The sequence below is a fragment of the Acinonyx jubatus genome, chromosome B3, assembly GCF_027475565.1.
Source record: "Acinonyx jubatus isolate Ajub_Pintada_27869175 chromosome B3, VMU_Ajub_asm_v1.0, whole genome shotgun sequence".
Classification (NCBI taxonomy): Eukaryota; Metazoa; Chordata; class Mammalia; order Carnivora; family Felidae; genus Acinonyx; species Acinonyx jubatus.
Genome location: NC_069386.1, coordinates 45,098,141 through 45,104,531, shown reverse-complemented (window position 1 = coordinate 45,104,531; position 6,391 = coordinate 45,098,141).

The following is a 6,391-nucleotide window of genomic DNA, read 5'->3' as shown; positions in this document are numbered from 1 at the left end:
ATCATGACCTGCACCAAAATCAAGAGTCGGACTCTTGACTGACTGAGCCACCCAGGAGCACTTAAGATTTTTTTTAAGTAATCTCTGTATCTAATGTGGGGCTGGAACCCATAACCCTGAGATCAAGAATCACACACTCTCCCCACTGAGCCAGTCAGGCACCCCACATTTTTATTTTAAAGCATAAATACATAACAGACCAGCTTCATAATGAATGGTATTAAAATGTTACAAGTTTGAACTGCTATTTTGTCTGAAATTTTAACTTACCACATTTTTGGTATTTTGCAAATGTATGGGAAACTGATGATTTACCATCATGGACTGCCTGGGTTTGGCTCCCCACTGTCCCATGTATAAGCTGTATGACTTTGGCCAAATTATTTCACCCTTTCTAACCTCAATATTTCCTTATAAAATAAGAATGATAAAATATTTGTCTCATGGAATTGTTTTGATGATTAAATTTAGTTAACACCGTAAAGTGATTATAACAGTGCCTGGAAGGTAATAGTTGGTATGTAAGCATTTGCTTAGTTAGAATATGTAAGTATCACAGACCTTCCATGAATACTCAAACATCCATTCAAAAGCAGCAATTAATAGTATTATTTCCTTAGCAGCAATACACAGTTTTGATACTACCAGTATAATAAAAGTTATCCTCAAGCTGCAATAATGAGAAATTTGGCAAGTATATGTCTGTATACAGAATATTACACAAGTAATACTACATGAAAATGCTTGTTGCACAACTCAAGCCAATCCTGGTAAATGTTTCAACAATTACACTTTAAACTTCCAACTCCTAATAAACTGCCTTCTGGATGTCTCACTGTGATGCCAAATTCAATATGCTAACTTCCTATCTCTGATAATGGCACCATCACTCTCCCAGTAACCTGGGGTGGAGGGTAGAATCATCGCAGACTCTTCCCTTATCTACTCAGAACCAGTCACCACATGCTAATTCTTCCACTAAAAATGTCTTTCTTGTGCTTTTAATCTTTCCATTCCCATGACTGTCACTCCGATTCACACAGTTGTTTTCTCTTGCTTACACGTGGCAGGACTTCTAACCCATGTCACTCCAGTCTCTCACTTCTGGTCCTCACCTCAGTGCACTGCAGTTGGCTTCCACCCCCTACTATTCCTAGAAAGCTAATCTTGCCATGGCCATCAAACATCTGTTATCACTGTCACTGGACACCCATACTCCTTATCTAACTAGACCTCTTGATCAGTTAACATCTCTTGTCAAAATTCCTTCCTCCAGTGTTTTCCAAGGCCCTGCTCACTCCTGATTTTTCTTCCTACTTTTAACTGTGCCTTCTTCTGCATCTCTTCCCCGGGGCTTTTTCTTCTCTTTGTCCTTTAAATATTAGTGGTCCTCAGGTCTTTATTCTTGGCTCTTTTGTCTTCTCATTCTTCACGTGCATGATTAGTTTTTACTACTCTCAAATGTCTATGACTCACTGGTTCTCTCTTATACTGAATTCTACCCCAGTGCCTAGCACACAGCACTTTTCCTGTACTTGTGTCCCAAGTTCCAGACCAAATCCTAGTTGTGGCATTTACCAGCTGTAAACTTGAGTAAGTTAAGGCAACTGTTCCACACTTTGGACATTTTTTTTTTTTTTAATTTTTAACGTTTTACTTATTTTTGAGAGAGAGAGAGAGAGAGAGACAGAGCATGAACGGGGGAGGGGCAGAGAGAGAGGGAGACACAGAATCGGAAGCAGGCTCCAGGCTCTGAGCTATCAGCTCAGAGCCCGATGCGGGGCTCGAACTCACGGACTGCGAGATCATGACCTGGGCTGAAGTCCGACGCTTAACTGACTGAGCCACCCAGGCGCCCTGACTTTGGACATTTTTATGATGGGTAGAATAGTTAAGACCTACCTCAGAGGGCTGCTGTGAGAGTTACATAAAGTGGTAGATGTAAAACACTAAGAATATTACCTGGCAGATGTAATTACAAAATTTTAGGTGTTATTATTATTGCCTATCTAACATTTACTAGCCAAACCCTCCCAGTACACCAAATATAACATGTCCCAAAACGAACAAACCCCTATACCAACCTACTCAAACCACGTTTTCCTCCTAACTTTTTTGTCTTGGTTAGTGACAACCCCGTGCAAGCAATCACCTAACTCTTCTCCCATTCCAGTAGGGTCACATGTTTAATCTCCATCCTGTCAACCACCCCCACTCACCTCTATGGCCACAGCCCAAGTTCTGGTCTCTCTGTCTCACATTACCCGCTCATTGTCCTTTTGCCCCCGTTGTTACAAGAGTGATCTTTTAAAAAATATACATATATATATCCTTTTATTTCCAGGATAAAATGCAAGGCCTTCATGATCTGGTCTTTGCCTTCCTTGCCAGATTCATCTTCCATGGCTCTCTTTTCTTACTTTATCTTCTAAAAGCTGCAAGGACAAAAACCAGAATAACAGTAACTGCTGGCAGTTAGTAAGGAAATGAAAGCTTAAAGAACTTAAATAAATTGCCATCTAGAAAAAAAAATGGGGCACCTGGCTGGCTCACTTGGTAGAGAATGTAACTCTTGATCTTGGGGTTGTAAGTTCAAGCCCTGCATTGGGTATCAAGATTATTCTGTAGCAGAGCCAATGTCCAAAGTTAAATCTGCCTCCAAAGTTTGTGCTTAATCACTACAATATGCTGCTGTTCACCTGCAATTGTCTTCCCAAACACAAGTGTCACTTCCCTCTTTGACATCTTTGCACATTTTATTCCCTCCATGAGGAATGCCTCTCCCATTTATCCTATATATTCTATAAAACTAGGCTCAAAATATCCAAGACACTTTTTTTGCTAGGATTTTGCTTTCTGTGTAAGAATCAGAGAAGAAAAGGACTTAGAAAATCCACTTTTGGGGAAAGAGAACATTGAAAAATGATATTTAAAACTTAAGGCATTTAGGGGCACCTGGATGGCTCAGTTGGTTGAGCGTCCAACTCTTGATTTCAGCTCAGGTCATATCTCAGGGTTATGGGATCGAGCCCCACATCAGGCTCCAAGCTGAGCATGGAGCCTGCTTAAGATTCTCTCTCTCCCTCTCTCTCTCTCACTCTCTCTCTCCCTCCCCTTCTGCCCCTCCCCCCTGCTCATGCATATTCTCTCTCTAAAACAATAAATAAATGAATAAATAAATAGCTTTTAAAACTTGAAGCATTTATTTCTTTTAATATTTATTTGTTTTTGAGAGAGAGAAAGTGAGTGAGCACGAGTGTGGGAGGGGCAGAGAGAAAGGGAGACAGAGAATCTAAAGCAGGCTCTGCACTGACAGCAGCAAGCTTGATGTGGGGCTCAAACTCACAAACCCTGAGATCATGACCTGAGCTGAACTTGGATGGTCAACTGACTGGGCCACACAGGCGCCCCAAGTTGGTAGAGCATGCAACTAGAAGACATGTGATAAATGTCAATTTCCTTTCAAACATAAAGAAATAGATATTATTCTAAAGATATGGCTCAGGCTTCTTTTCTGTTAAATCTCCCCTAACTTTGTCATTAGACAAAATTTAATATATACCATTTATTTCTAACATAGCTTTATTAAACTGTATTGTATTTGTTTATTTAATATCTTCCCTAGTTCTTTTCTTAAAAGAAAAGCATCATAAACTATCCCCTCCCTATGTTTTTTGTTCCCTTTATCTCCCTTTTATACAGTGTGTTAAAAAACAAAACAACAGGCTCAAAATGGAGCCATTTATGCTAAGCCCCACATCACCAACCTGAAACTTAATTACAGTTGCTACTCAGAAATGGAATCTTAAACCAGACAGTCAGAAAATGCCTGATCAGCACTAGTTAGGTAGTCTGCCAGATAGGCTCCTACCATCTCCTAAGGGAATTAATTTTGCAATAACCAACCCACTTTTTTGCCTAGTAGAACTTTCCCTATTCCCACTCCCTTTTGCCCCTAAAAGTCTTTCATTTTATGGAGTTCCTCTGAGCCCTCATCTATCTGCTAGATTATTATTATCTGTTGCCTGATTTGTATTGATTTTTGTTCAAATAGTCTTTAAAAATTTTAAATATGCCTCAGTTTATCTAATTGTTGCCTGGGGTTTTCCTAACACTTAGCCTTTAAAGCTCTGGTCACAACCTGGTAGTTCATAAACCAAATTAGACTCAGAGGCATGTTTGGTTTGACTTGTAGTTAAAAGTTTTTTCTTAGGGGTGCCAGGGTGACTTAGACAGTAAAGTGTCCAGCTCTTGGTTTCGCCTCAGGTCATGATCTCGTGCTTGAGCCCCGTGTTTGGCTCTGCACTGACAGAGCCCAGCTTGCTTGGGATTCTCTCTATCTCCCTCTGCCCCTACCTTGCTCATGCTCTCTCTCAAAATAAATAAAATAAACTTAAAAAAAAAAATTCTCTCTCTCTTTCCCTCTACCCCTCTCCCCTGCTCACGTGTGTTCTCTCTCTCTCTAAAAAAATTTTTTAATAAAAATTAATAAAATAACAATAAAAAACATTTTTCGTAATTATACATCAATATTCAACAATTAGGAGCTTTTGTGTTAAAACGTAGATACCGGATTTTCTGTGAAAACTGAGAGGTTAAGCAGACTTAAGTTCTTGCAAAACCTCAGTTGGCTGAAACTGGGTAGAGGCTGCCCTCCTTGGATGGGCTGGTCTAATGTCACCCCAGCCTGTGTTATTCCTGTCAGAATTTTAGTTTGTGACCTCTGTTGAGAACTAGACCAAGTTCCAAATAGTCCTGAAGTGTTTTCCTAGATCCCAAGGGCCCCACAAATCTCAATCACATTTTAGAACAAAACACTTATCATTTATATCACTCATCTCCAGTTAATCCTTTGTTACTTTAGGGAAACTCTCATTATTATTATTCTGATATTACAGAGGACAGAGATAGAAAGGCTTTGAGGCAAAGCGGAGAGCACCCAGAAAAACCTTACAGGGTGCTAATGGTAATTACTGATCATTCATTCAAGAAATATTTGTTCTGCTCCTGATTTGGAGATTTGCACACTACCAAGACAATATTCCTGCCATAGTGCCATAGTGCACCATAGGCACTTTGCATACACGATCCCCTTTAGTCTTCACAATGATGCTATGAAGTAGACATATCTCATTTCACAAATGAGAACACAGAGGCGGACCGGGCTTCTAGCCTGCATTTGTCTGCCTCTAAATCTTACAGTCCAGTTTTTTAAATTACTAGGTGAATCCATTTATATTATCACTGCCATGGTCCAGGATCTACTACTCTGTTTGGAAGATCCAGAAGCTTGACTTTTCATAGTGCAACCTGAGTTGATCAGCTGACAAGGATTAATTCATAGGAGTTAAACTCTCAAGAGACATGTTTTGACCGAAACATCACCTTATTTTTCTACAAGTTACATAGTCGTGTTAGCAAGTCACTGCATTCCCTTTTTTATCTTTTAACACCTGAGTGGCTAAATCATAATTAAAAGCAGCTTAGTAAGCAAGGCATCATTGCAAAAGAAATTAATTAAATGATTTTACTGTCTTGTTTATCCAACTGTCCAACTTACTATGCCACATTAGAATCTGACAAGGGACTAGACAGGAACCAGGCCATCCACCTGCTCAGGTGACCTCCACCCTAGATGGTTATGGAAGCACTATGACAAACCCTTATATTTTGGGATTTTCTTTAGACCCTACGTAGACCAATATCTCTCTTTCTCTTATTATTTTTTTCAGGAATAATATAATTGATTAGGCCACAACCTTTTTACATTTATTCAGATTGTGATTAGATTTCTAAGTCTCACTTTTGCTTCTTTTAGACCTGGAATGAATCCTGTCTTGTAAGGGAACTATAACAAATACCTAATCTGATTCATTTTATATTGATACGGTTATTTAATTCTTATTGTTCTGGGAAGCACTTCATAAGTAGGCTTTATATACAGCCTCAAGTGTCATACTTTTATTTCACTTGTAGATGCTTATGTCTTGTCTTCTTAACAAGATTGTAACCAATTCAGGGCAATGACAATAATAATACTATATTAGAAGAGCTTTCCTATATGTTCCCATGTCATTTGCAAAGCAACATAGCAATAACATTCACGCTTTTCCCCCCGCCTTTTTTTCTTTTACAAAAGGTGAAATCTCGTGTTGAGAGAAGTAAATTGATTTACCGAAGCTTGTAAAATTAGTCAATGCAGGACCAGCTTTTGGTCCCAGGTCTTGCGGTTCCCATTCATCACAATTCCTACTATTTAGGCTGCTTCTGTGTGACCATGCTTGATATTCCCTTCGGTGCCCCAAAGCACCACACCGTAGATACTCAACACATAATTACAGAGGTTCATTATTGTAATTAGAAGCCAAATGAGTCATAATTCTTACTATAT